The 14,287-nt window shown below is 43.2% G+C and overlaps 1 long non-coding RNA gene across 1 annotated transcript in view; it reads right to left on the bottom strand.

Moving 5' to 3' along the window:
* Window positions 1-1,362: 1,362 nt before the first annotated feature.
* The window catches only part of LOC123285737 (uncharacterized), a 150,342-nt gene continuing 137,417 nt past the window's right edge, over window positions 1,363-14,287 (bottom strand). The window contains exon 3 of the long non-coding RNA XR_011502033.1: window positions 1,363-12,624. This is a non-coding gene — a long non-coding RNA (uncharacterized lncRNA). The remainder of the gene's footprint in view (window positions 12,625-14,287) is intronic.

Here is a 14,287-nt window from a genome sequence, read left to right as displayed (position 1 = left end):
GGTTAAAGTCTGATCCATAACTAAACAAAGTCTGTCAAGTGTTTTCCAGACAAGGAGAAAACTATATGTGCTGTTTTCCAGAAGTTGATGTCCTCCTTTTGGCAGATGGTGCCCTCCTACAGTGAGACTTACACCGTTGCAGCAGGACCCCTGTAAATTCCTCCAGTTCCAAGTATCCAAAACTTACCTTGGACCTGTTCTGTAAGGCATGTTGCATTGAGCTCACTATGTAATGGCCTGCACATGCTCCCTGATTAGGCCCATTTGTTACACAGTTGTAACATATGGACACTCCGGAGCATAAAGTCTCCACCTGCACTAAGGGGGGAGGGGATGGGGAAGGCAGTGCTGTGGAAGCTATGCCCAGTGTCCTCCATTGCTTACTGCAAGCAACTAAACCATTTTTCTTCACTCACTTAGCCTTGGTTGTGCTTTTCAGCCCTGCGCTCACCCATTGAGTTCGGTTACACATGGGCAGATGGTTTTACTCTAGAGCTTGTATTCTCAACCATTATGATAACAACTGACAAACCACCTGGAAAAAAACAAAGATGGAGCCCAGCAGTAGGTCCTGGTCCAGCTTGCTTGGCTCAACCCTTGCTCTTTGGCCCTGAAACATGGGCGGTATCTGAGTGCATATGTCCACAGATGGGTCATTGTTAGCACAGGGATAGAAATATCTTGGCGTTATTATCTAACCTGTGAACAGGTAGCAGGATGGCCCTGGTGGCAGAGAAAGAAATTGTGCCCACCACCAGGAAGTGAGAACCAGGCGATGAGATGTGTTAAAGGCAGGTTTGCAACCTGGTAAAGTAATTATGCTGGACTTGAAAGGACCTCACCCTGGAAATGCAAAATGCCATTGTAAACAACCTACGTGTTTCCCACCAAGAAGAGGAGAAAGCTGAGAAGGAAAGCTCCCCCAACATCTGCATGCTGGGTGGGTCCTGGAATGTTTTGTTTAAAATGTATCTGTTGTGTGGATCATAGTAAATTACAACTTCTGTGGGATTTATGTGTCAGGGGGATCATCTTTGTCAACCCTCCAACTCACTCTCCTGCAGAATTACTTCAATTCCTACCTCATTGCCTACCCCAAATTAAATTCCTGATGGAGAAAAGATTTTTTATATAAATCAATCTATAAAGTCCTAGGAGAAAACATGGGGGGATTATTTTTATGATCCAAAGTGAGAAAGATCTCTCTGAGATGGGACCACTAAGCTCAGATGTTACGATGGAAAAGAAGGATTATTTTTTCTATATTAAAATTTAAAAGTTTTGTATGGAAAAAATAAAGTCAAAAGGCAAATCAAAATTAGGGAAAGTATTTGTACCACCCATTGCAGACAAAAGGCCAATTTCCATAATACTTTAATTGCTTTAAAAAAACAAAATACAATACAAAGAAAACAAAAATCCAATAGAATGAACAGAGGGCACAAAAAAAGATGTTCACCAGAAAATAAATATAAATGGCTTAAAAATATAAAAAGTACAACCTCATAATTTTAGAAAGCAATTTAAAATAAAAATGAAACACCACCATTCAACTATTGGAGAAAAATCTTCACTAATATATAGCATTGATAAGGGAAGAGGAAAGAGACTCTTTCAGACACTGAATAGACTAATTGGCACATCTTCTTTGGAAGACAATTAAACATGATAATAGTAATAATAGTAATAGCTTACATTTATTGCATACTTGCTATGCTGAACAGACATTGGTCTATGTGTTTCAGATATTTTAACCCATTTACTCCTCATAACAAAATGAAGTAGTTTCTATTATTATCCCTATGAGAAAACTGAGGCACAAAAAGAGTAAAAAACTTGCTCAAGGTCACATGTGTAATCAATGTGGCTGGATTCAAACTCAGATGGTCTGAAAAATCCAGTTTAAAACGCCAAACTTGACAATATTCTTAAAAATTCGAAATGTTTATACCCATTATTTATACCTGTTCATTAGGATTAGGTTTGGCTACACAACACGGAAAAGAAAATGATTATAACTTAAACAAGGTAAAAGCGTATTTCTCTCCCAAGTAGAAAAAGTCTGGAGGGATGTACTGCAAGTCTGGTAGGGCACCTCTAGTCTACGACGTGCTCAAGAATCTGGATCCTCTCACTTCATCACTCACCATCACAGGGTGTGGCCCTACAGCTCATGGTCCAAGGGAGCACGTGAATTATAGCAAAGGATAAATAGTCAGAGACAAAAGGCACACATCAGCTAGCTGTCTCTCAAAGAAATTTCTCAGACGCTACCAAGCGACACTTCCTCTTACGTTACTTTGGCTGCAAGGGAGGCTGGGAAATGTAGTCTTAATTCTGAGCAGCTGTAGGCACAGCTAAGCATTGGTACCAATCATGGAAGAGGAGGGGAATGGATATTGGGGGGCTCTTTCCTTCCTACTGACACTACACTTTCAGTTCTATGAAATTTTCTGACAGATGAATGGCACATTTGTGCAAAAGCATTTCATACTGATTATTCTCCATTTATCCTTCCAGATATACCTTTGACTCTGCTCTGCCTGCCTGTGCCCTGGGACCTGACCTCCATGGCCTGCATCTCTTGGGCTTTCTTGTCCTCTGGCTTCCATTTGTCTTCAATGGATGTACCAGCAGGAAACCAGAGATCCAGAGGAGAGAGCAGTTAGAATGTTTACTCTGATGGCTGCAGATTTGGCAGTGGCTGCATTCCTCAATCTATGGCCACATCTCCTGGTGGGTGGCCTCTTTCCCATGACGATGGGCTCACTGGCTTCCACTAACACTGCTCCCTCCCCTTGTCCCTTTGTGCCTAGGGGAGGGGAAGTCTTCTCACTCTTGCTAATTCCTGAGTACTTAACCATTTATTGTTGAGTCCATTAATCCTGCCAGCACCTGTGTCAACAGTCTTTCCATTAAACTCGCTTCAGTTAAGCTTTGGATGTACTACCTGCCTCCTCTTTGTCCCTGGATGATGCATATAGGTACAAGGCTTTTCACTGCTGGAGTGCTTGAAATAGCAATAGACTAGAAACGAATTAAATATTCATCAGTGGGAGCTGATTAAATACATATAGTGCAGTCAGAGTAGAAATATTATGTAGCAGTTTAAAAAATAATGTCTCACTGTACTATATACTAAAAATTTTAACAGGGTCATCTCATGTTATGTGTTCTTACCACAAGAAAAAAATGTCTTTATGAGCTAAAATGAAGAACTCTTGATGATAGAATGCTACCAACTATGTTTAAAATATAGATATAATACATATTTAAGTTTAGATTTAGATAGATTTGCAGATGTGTTTATATATATATAAAGGCTTTGGGAAAAAACAAGAAACTGATAATAGTGCTTACCTCCAGGGAAGAATAATGGGGGCCTAGGGTAAGATGGAGACATACTTTCATTGAACACCCTTTTATACAATACGAATTTTTATCATATCTATATTACCTTGAAAAAAACCTAGTAGGGAAAAAATATTGTTTTCCTCAGGACACATATAGGGAAGTATATGAATGGGACAATAGCATTCCTTTGATATTCCATTAGTAATTGGGATTCCAACTTCCTCTCCTCGCCACTGTCTGTCCTCCCTCTGTCCCCTCCCTGCATACAGGGCCACTCAGGACCCCTTTCTAAGAAAGGGCAGCACTGCATCCCCTGGGGCCACTGTGGTCCTTACTGTGGCTCTCCCCATGTGACCACTGCCCTCACCGCACTTGATTTTCCATGACCCAGAACCTTCTTCCCTACTTGCAGTTCTTACAGTTAACCTTTCAAGGGCTGGCCTCAGCAAATTAAGCTACCTTTCAGGTTTCTGCAAAAAGATCTTACTCTTAAGCTGACAGCTCTTAGAATGCAGTGAATTCTGCTAGGATTGACCCAAAGGACCCTTGGGTGGAATCCAAAAGCTCTGATTTGACTCTGGGTTGAAATGAAAAGGACCAGGGTTCTTGGTGAGACTTTTGTCTTTGGATTCCATTTCTCCTTTATTTATTGATTTAGCATCAATTTATTGAGCAGCTGCTCTGTTCCAAAACTATAGGGGGTGCTAGAAATTAAGTAAATGAATGAGCCCTGTCCTCAGAGAGATTAAGCCTTATGGAGGGGACATGAAAGTAAAAGAGGTGTCAACAGAAGTGAATAGAGGGATTAGAGTCAGGGCACAGAGAGGGGTCGACTGTAGTCGGGGACTAGGAGGGGTGACCAGAAGGACTTCCTAAGAGTATGAGAGTTGGGGGAGGGTGGTAATAAAAGGTGAGTAGGGGTGCCCTAGGAAGGTGAGTGAAAGGGAAGCGCATTTAAAGCAGCAGAAACAATATAACTTGGAGTAGGACCATTAAACTAATTTTAGACTGTTGAGGGAAGACTAAAATGGGAGTCAATCTGTTGAAGTTCACTGATGTCATCCTCATCCTGGAGAGAATCAAAAGGGAAAGGTGGAGGGATGGATTAAGAGTGCTCATTACAGTCATTACTCAGGAGAGGAAAAAAAAGAATAGTTAAATGTTTAGTTGTTGTTTTAGACTGCATCAAAATGTGTCCATATTAAGATGCTACATCAATGTTCTTGTACCTGTGCATAAAAAAGACATCTAGGCATGAAATCATGGGGCATATTAAGGAAATTGCTGATAGTTGATCGTGCTAGAGCCTATGGGCATGAACGAATGGCCCGGGAATGATAAGGATGCAGAAATGGGGACAGGGGCTGTATGGGAAAGGCCTTTCCTATGATGTTGGAATTGTGGGGAAACATGGCTCAGCCGGGCAGTGATGTAATCAACTGTGCACGTTGGAAAGATCACTCTGGGGGAGTATGGATGTGAGGTCAATTACGAGACTGTTGCACCGATGTTGAACAAAGATGTAGAAGGGAGAAGCATACAAGAAATGTTGATGCCTTAGAATCAATACACGTTTGTTGCTAGTTGAATGATGGGGGTGAGAGAACGGGAGGAACTGAAGAAATATTCTAGGTTTCTGGTGACTCCACAGGTGGGGCTGTCATATACTATCATATACTAGGATAAAGAGTAAAGAAAGAGGGGGCGGCCCCGTGGCCAAGTGGTTAAGTTCACGCGCTCTGCTTCAGTGGCCCAGGGTTTTGCTGGTTCAGATCCTGGGCACGAACATGGCATTGCTCATCAGTCCACGCTGAGGTGGCGTCCCACATACCACAACTAGAAGGACCCACAACTAAAATATACAACTATATACTGGGGTATTTGGGGAGAAAAAGCAGGAAAAAAAGAAGATTGGCAACAGTTGTTACCTCAGGTGCCAATCTTTAAAAAAAAAAAAAAGAATAAAGAAAGAGAAGGAAATTTGGGGGAAATGTGTTGAATTTGAGGTTATTCGTGGGATGGCCACATAACGAGGTCTGGGACACAGTCAAGAATAAGAGTAACTCAATTTCATGCTTTTACTTATACCCTCTTCCTATACTCAATCTTGCTTTCCCTTGCCCTCTCATCCTTGACCCTCCTGTCTCCTTCCCACTCCAGCTTTGCCTAGTTAACACATACCCACTCTTTAATGATTACCTCAGGTAACACCCCATCCAAGAAGTCCCTCACGACACTTCATCTCTGTCCCATGAAGGCTGTTAGGTGCCTTTTTCCCTCATGCTCTCGTAATGCTCTATGCGTCTTTCTATCATTACACCATAAGGCACATCGAATTATAATTCATTTATAGGTCTGTCTCCTCTACATGATTTTAAGCTCCTTGTGAGTAGGGCCTACATCTTCATCTCTAATATTGCCAGGATACAGCACAGTGTTTATTAGGACATAGTGGGCTTCAGTGATTGTGGAATGAATGAATAAGTATGGAGTGGGAGAAGAAAGCATTTCTTTCTCTTAGACTTGGGAGGAGGTATTAGAGCAGGTTAAAGTTGTAGTTGTAGGAAGCTGAGTGAGGGTTTGAAAGCATCTGTAATCTAAGTTCTATCTATGAAGTAACAGTCATTTCCCAAGAGAAAGATGAGAGAGATAGGTTGAGGAAAATGACGAAAGTTTGAAATAGCTGCTGTGGAGAGTGGAAATAGGAGGTGACCCAACCCATTTAAGACTGTCAGGGGGTCCTAAGGGTCCAGGTGACATTGGCAACAATAAAATTATAGTGGCAGTGACCCCAATGACTGTATGATTCCCTCTAGCAGCTCTGTAGGTTGAGCATGAGAGAGGAGGGGGCTGACAGTGGGACTCCTCCAAGGTTCAAGGCCAGCAAGGCAGATTCAGCAGGGGACAAAGAGGTTCTGACACAAAGTGGCACACTGTGGGTGTAGACTGGATCAGGAAGGGAAATGGAACCGCGAGGGACAACAGACAGAGAAACGAGAGAGAGGGAGAAAGGGACTCTAAGTCTCCATGAGGCAGAAGAAGAGAAGTTGTGGGGTAAGGTAGAAGGACACCAAGTCAGGGGAGGCTCTCGAGAGACTAGGACGTAGGACGTTGAGTTTGAGATTCCTGAGTGCAGCCATGGAAGTCAGTTGCTAAAGGGACCTAGTGGTTAAGGCTGTGGGAGTGAGAAAAGTTAGAGAACTATGAAGCTACATTGTTGGAACGACTGTACCAGGATTCTGAAATTACCCACAACAGAGGCAGGAGCAAGGTGAAGAGTAATAACAGGGCTCCCGAGAGTTCAGTGAAAAGTGGGTGGTGCCCAGGGATTGAATAGTTGGAGTGGGGAGGATGGGGGCAGGAATTTCAAGGGAGGAGGGAAAGGATTTCCACGTGAGAGTTGGAAGGTAATGAGGAGCCTGTAGAACACTGACCAGCCTCCCCCCAACTCTGAAGGAGCTTTTCCCCTCCCGGAGCAAGCTCGCCAAGCTCTACAGGTCAGACAGCCTTTCTCTTTGCTCTTTCTTCTGGCGTCTTGTTTCTGCTTTCTGAGACAACTCTCACCTGGAGTCCCCCGTCCCGTGCTCCTATCTTGTTTTTCCATGGCCATTGCTCCATGTTCCTGGAATGTTTGATGCCTTTTCTCATCAAAACTAACCTGTCCTGTTTCTCACTCCTTAATGTGACTACTATGATCAATGTGACCGGAAGTAAGCAGACTTTCCCACTAGAGGATAATGGCCTAACACGCTACTCTGCTCAAGAAATATATTTGCATCTTAGAAAATCCTTCCAGAAACACAGTGCTGTAACCCAACGCACCCCACAAAGTCAGGAAATAAGGCAGCCTTCCGGCGTACCTCAAAACACAACAGCTATGTGTTTTCTAGACCTTCCTTTTTTATGAATTTAAATCCCATATGAGCAGGTAGCCCAAAGGCAATGATGTAAATTACTTTAAGTTAGGGAGTGAAAGGAAGATAATCTGCCATAAAGATATTTTTAATTGTTGGGAAGGGGGAGTATAATAACAGTGCCCGGAACCCGCAGTCATTCATGCAGGACATCCCGTGTTCCCAGGGTTTCAGGTTAAGCAACGTGTGGTTTACACAGTAGAGAAAGCCCCACGCTCGCTTCCTCTTTATGCTCTGCCTGTACCTGGTCACTGCGACAGCTGCCTGACACCTTCTAAAAAACAACCCAACCACTAACAGATGGGAACTGAGTGCTCATAAAATACTGCGGTAGGCATGTGTGGGCAGAGGATATGAAGCAAAAAACATGGTCGCTGCCCCTAAGAAACTTGAAACTGAAGGGGAAACTAAGACAAGTACCCATGATTAATTAACTAACAATAAAAATCAAAGTGTGTGTTAAAGTAGTCCTACTTCCTGTCAGCATCAGGGATCAAACACCTGATGGCTTTGGAATTGTTAAGATTGCCAACGTGTCAGAAAATTCCCTGAGTGTTGGAATGTTGTGGAAGGTTGGCCTTTTCTGAGCATGGACATTCCCAGACCAGTGCATTGTGACCCCAGCCAGACAGCTCAGCAGGCTCCTTGTCCTCTGCTTCTTGCAGAATGCGCTGGCACTTTTGTCTGTCTACGACACCACCTGGCTTCACAAAGTAGGTCACATCAGGGCTTCTGGCTCAGAGACAATGAAAGGCACTGAAACATGCTGTAAGTGAAAGAGACCATGAGGACATCTTCGGTAGAGACTTTTAAGAGAAGAAAGGCCAACAAGAAGATTATGGCTACAACCACTCTTTTGATCTTTAACCCATCCTTCTCTTCCTTTGTTATACAACTATACTCTAGTAAAATATACAAATTCAACTCATTTCTATTATCTTGCCATAGAGTGTTGTGAGAAATGATATCTTACATTGTGTAGTACGTTTTTATTTACAAAATTCTTCCACATATGTGTCTTTTGATCTTCAAAGTAAACTTCATAGAAGTCAGTGTTATTGACCCAATTGACACAGGCTTCATTTCAGGTTCAGGCCCCACTTCATCCCACCACTAGAGTTGGGTAAGCGGTTATCTTACCCATCCCCAGGGGCAAGAGCCTCCCTCCCTTCCAAGCAGCCGAGCCTGGCTCTCAATGTCACCACTCTCCTTCTCTAGATCCTGCCTCTCCTACCCACCAATTCTATCTGCAGATTCTCTCCGTGGAATTCAATTCAACTCAACAGGCAATTAATGAATGCCAACCATGGGCCAATCACCATACTAGGAATTGAGATGACCACACTGACACCCTCAAGGTGTGGCCAAACTAACTGGGGAGACGGGGAAGCAAATTATTGTAACATGGCAACTATTACAACAGAGGGATGTACATGGCACCACAATAGTGCCAAGAAGGAAGTAATTAACTCTACCCAGTAGGCTTAAGTGGTGGTAGAGCCAGAAGTTGAAAGATGAGTCAATAGGGGTAAGGAGGGCATTCCAGGCAGATGGAAGAGATTGCGCAAAGGCAAAGGAGGAGTGGGAAACTGCGAGAACGGCAATGTAACTCACTTTTTAGCCCTGTCAACACCCAACATGATTGGAGAAGAACACGCAATAATTACTTCAGGGCCGCTGACCTCAAGTGAGGTCACAAGACTACTTACTCACACCCCTAGACTACTACTTCATAACTTCTTTCTCCGCGAAGCTTCATCTGTTCCCAGCCCTTTCTTCTCTTGCATCTTATAACTTTGCTTGCTGTTGCACTGAGAAACTTGCATCAGTGAGAAGAGAACTTGCAAAATCACCCGCCAGCACATCTACTATCCCACCTACATCTATTCCCACGTCCCCTGCTCTCCCCAACATTAGTGTGGATGATCTGTTCATCCCTCTCTTGGCCAACTCTTCTTTGGACACGAGACTTGAGGCCCCCTGGCGTTCTCAAGGACATTGCTGCAAGCAATTCTCCCCCACTCTCCCGTATCATCATTTCCATCAGCAAAATGGAAAATACAAAAATGCTCTTATTTCTCAAATCTTAAAAAGTAAAAAAGCCCTCTCTTGACCCTACTTCCTTCATTTTTCTCCTTCACTTTCTAACAAAACTCCTTGAAGGAACTGCCTTACCCACTGCCCACTGCCCACAGTCCCCGTCCTCCAATTCTCTGTAGAGCCCACTCCAATCAGGCTTTTCCCCTAGTGTTGCTGAAACTGCTCTTGTCACGTGTCAATGATCTCCACATTGCAAAATCCAGTGATCATTTCTTTGACCTCACCCTGTCTGACCTGCCATGGCACTTGACCCATTTGATCCCTCCCTTCTTGAACGTTTCTTCACCTGCCTTCCAGGACTAGACGCCCTCCTGATATCTCTCTTCCTCCTTCATGGTCACTCCCTCTAGTTTCCTTTGTTGATTCTTACACATGTGCTAGAAGTTTAAAACCTGGGCTCAGTCCTTGTACTTCTCATCTTCCTCATCTACTCTCACTCCCTAGATGATCTCATCTAACCTCATAGCTTTATTTTATATATATTTTTTCTCATAGCTTTAAATACCAAGTGAATCACCCATGAGACTTCCTGAAACTCTCCCCTAACTCCAGATGCCAATATCTAACTGCATCTCAAAGTGGAGCTTGGATGTCTGATAGGCATCTCAAAATCACCATGTTAAAAAAACCCGTGATATTTCCCCTAAAACCCTCTCTTCCCATGATCCCTAACACACAAATGGAAACTAAAACTTTGGTATCATCCTTGATTTTGCTTTTTTCTCATATCCCACATTCAATCCACCAGCAAATCATATTATATATACAGAATCTACCTTTAAAATAAGTACAGAATCATGACCCTTCTCCTATCTCCACCACTTCCATCCCAATCTAAGCTACAGCCATTTCTGGATTATTACAATAACCTCCTTATCCGTCTCTTTGCTCACACTCTTGCCTCTCACCCCATTCCAGACAGTAGCCAGGGTGACTCTTTTAAAATGTAAATTACATCAGGTCTCTTGACTGACTTTCCATCTTCTCTAGAACAAAAGCCAAAGTCCTTTCAATGATCTGCCCAGGCTACTGATATGCGCCAGTCACACCTCTCTGACTAAATAAATGAATGAGTAAATGAGTGAATGGAAGGTAGCAAAGAGGAAAATGGGATGAGAGCATACTAGAGAGTTAGTCAGGTGATGAACAATCCTTTTAACCAAACAAAGGAGTTCAGACTTTATTTGAATATAGTACGTAGTCATCACAGGTTAGGAATTTTAGTATAATAACTATCTCCAGTAAACTCTGTTTCTAGGATCTGATCCACATGTCACTTTCTATACAAATTCTGACTTTATTTCTCTACCAATCTCCCATTTGCACCCAGAAATCCAGCCACAGCAAACTCCTCATTATTCCGTTAATATGTCACATTTTCAAACTTCCATGACTTTGCCCTCTCTGTTCCTTCAGACTGGAGCGCCCTTCCTTACTTTGTCTATCTGAAACATGTCTACTCTAGAATACTCACCCAGAGTACCATCATCTTCGGGATGTGCTCCCTGACTGCCCCGAGTTATATGTTTTCCTCTTTGGATCTCCAGGGTCCATTTTATCCATCTCTATTATAGATGGTATCGCCTCACTAAGTTACTTGTTTACATGTGGACAAGTCCCTGGAGGGCAAGGTCCACGATCAGTTCTCGATGGGGTCCCTGCACTTTGCACACACAGTGTCTTCAACCTGGTACATGCTCAACACCTGTTTGTTGAATGAAAATGAGCCAGAACAAAAGAGTAAAAATTAGTAGAAGAAATGTATAAGAGAAACCAGGAGAATGAGATGTCATCAAAAACAAAAGAAGAGTGATTTTCAGGAAGTAAGAAGTGGTCAGTGCTTCCGAGATTTGAATAAGCTGACAGATGTGATTGTATTTAACAAGTAGGTGAGATCTGAAGATATAACAGTCAAGGTTCAGTAGCATATAACAGAGTATCTTATATTTAAGCAGTGATTTAATATGAGGAATTGGGTGCTCAAAACCATTAGAAGGGCTGGATAAGTACAGTCTAGACGGCACTCCTGGAATCCAAGGGCAACACAGTAGAATTGTCCTACCAGAGTAACCCCAACCTCTGCCACAATGGGAAAGCTGGAAACAGGAAGGCCACCACTGGCACTGTTGGCTCCAGAGTCACTATACCTGCTGAAACAGACGTCCTACAGCCTGCCTCTTGACACCAATGACTCACCCCTAAATCTCTGCTAGTGCTGCCATAGGAAGCCACATCTCTTTGTCTATGTGCATCAGTTTTCTACTCTGTGTAACAAATTACCACTGGCTCTTAAAACAATACCCACTTATTATCCCAATCCTATAGGTCCAAAGTCCAGGTGGGTCCTCCTGGGTTCTCCGCTTAGGGTCTCTCCAGGCAGAAGTCAAGATGTCAGCAGGCTGGGTGCTCCTCTGCAGGCTGTGTGGAAAATCTGCTTCCAAGCTCACTCAGGTTTGGCAGAATTCAGTTCCTTGCAGTTGTAGGACTGAGGTCTTTGTCTCCTGACTGTTGGCCAGGAGTCACTCTCAACTTCTATGGGCCATCTACAGTTCCTTCCAGAGGCTTCCTTCCAGGCCCCATCACAGCATCACAGCCTGTGGCAAGACCCCTCATCTAGACTCCCTCTCACGCTAATCCTCTGACTTCCACTACCCTTCCAACCAGAGAAAACTCTCTGCCTTTAGCCGGGTTTATGTGATAAGATTAGGGCCACCTGGACAATCTCTCTATTTTAAGATCCAGTGAGCCACATAGCACCAGAGCATCACAGGAGTGGGATCTCAGCCCATTCACAGGTTCTCAGGATTAGGGTGTGGACCTCGGGGGCTGTTTTGAGAATTCTGCCTACCACAGTATGCTGGCCAGAGAAAGCAGTAGACCCAACGGATGCACCTTTCACCTTCCGAATTAATCAAGATCCCCGAGAGAAAGAGAACCAATAAAAAATATATATATATACAGAAAGAGACTTATTATAAGGAATTAGTTCACATGATTGTGGAGGCCGACAAGTCCCACGATCTGCAGGGTGGGCTGGCAAGCTGGAGACCCGGAGAGCTGATGGTGTATTTCCAGTCCAAAGGCTGCCAGGCGTGAATCCCACAAAGAGCCAATGATCAGTTTGAGTCTAAAGGCAGGAAAAAACCAATGTCCCAGTTTGAAGGCAGGCAGGTAGGCAGGCAAGATTCCCTCTTACTCGTGGGAGGGTCAGTCTTTTTATTCTATTCAAGACTTCAACTGATCAGATGAGGTCCACCTGCAGATTAGAGAAGGTAATCTCCTTTATTCAGTCTACCATTCAAATGCTAATCTCATCCAAAACATCCTCGCAGAGATACCCAGAAGAATGTTTATTCAGGTATCTGGGCACCCCTTGGCCCAGTCAAGTTAACACATAAAATTAACCCTCACATTTTCCAAATCTCATGCAAGTACATCCAATTGGCTGAACCTAAGTGCTATCCAGAACTCCAGCTGCAGAGGAGTCAGGCACTTCAGGAAGGTGCATCATAGCAGTGTCTGTCAAACATTTTGACCCCAATCTACTATAACGAACACACATTTCATCACAACCCAGTGTAAGCACACACACACACGCATATATAAATAAATGAAACAAAACTTCATGAAACATTATTTGTCCCTACCAAGTGTAATGTACTCTGATATTTTCTTTATGCTTCTATTTCATTTTAAACCACGCTGATCTTCGCCTACTAAATGGTTTCATGACCTTCCAGAAAACAAGGCATCATTAGGAAAGTGGATTTTGAGGGTCAGTCTACTGTATCCATGACAGGTGATCTTTGGGAAGCAATTTTCCTTCAGTCATATGTCTCACAGTGTCTGATATGTAATACTATGTTTGTTAAGTTGAACTGAACATGGGCAAAGGGCTTTCAATTCAATCTGAAGACAGACTGAGGAAAGTCTGAATCCTTTTACATGGGTAGGTCCATAACTATCCAATTCAATCACGCAATGGATGTCAAGGGATCCCCTTTTGCTATCCCATTCAGGAAGGCTAAATTTGCAAATCTGATGGAATATATGACTCATTTTTTACGGGAAAAAAATGACTATCCAAGTGGGTGTTCATGTGCAAAGTACAGACATGACTAAGTATTATACATGGGTGTTGAAGCATGCAAAATTTGTCAGCTTCTATACCACTTATGATAAGTGCTTAATGACTCCCCTGGATTAGTATGTCAATGTGTAAGGCACAATTTAGAGAATGTTGTCAGTCAGACAACCCTGCCCCTTCAACAACTATAGTCATGTGCCACATAATGATGTTTCAGTCAATGACACATCACATACTTGACAGTGGCCCCATAAGATTAGTACCAAGTGGCCTCAGTGTGTAGCAGGTTATGCCATCTAGGTTTGTGTAAGTACTGTAGGGGTGGAAGAAATTTTCCTCTCCCCTTCTAGGTTCTTCTGGCAAGTATAAGAATTAAATTGACATGAGACAGATTAACAAGAGAAAAACAAAAGTTTAATAACATGTTTATGTGGGAGAAACCCCGGAAAACCAAGTAACTCGCCAAAATGGCTGAAGCCCTCACCTTAAATACCATCCTCAGCTAAAGAAAAAAGAGGATGTTGGGGGTGGGGAGAGTCAGGGACTTCAAAGGGAAGGAAGGCAATTCACAGGTAGGTGAAAAGGAGCAAACGTCTACAAAACAAGTGTTTGGCCACACAGAAACAGAAGAACCCAGAGGGGAGCCCAGCAAACAGGCTTTTCTAGGTTCCTCCTGTCTGCTACCTAGTTTGTGTGATGATAAGGTGTTAGCTCACTTCCTGAGACAGGTTTCTTTATCTGAATTCTTTTAGGCAGTTAAGGGGGTGGTTAAAGAGACACAGTTTGGAGTGGCAAATTTTGTCCCCCTTCAGGACACTCCATGATGTTCACA

Source organism: Equus asinus, chromosome 1, assembly GCF_041296235.1.
Source record: "Equus asinus isolate D_3611 breed Donkey chromosome 1, EquAss-T2T_v2, whole genome shotgun sequence".
Lineage (NCBI taxonomy): Eukaryota > Metazoa > Chordata > Mammalia > Perissodactyla > Equidae > Equus > Equus asinus.
Note: the sequence above shows the minus strand (reverse complement) of the source record. Positions and strands in the feature narration are given on the sequence as shown.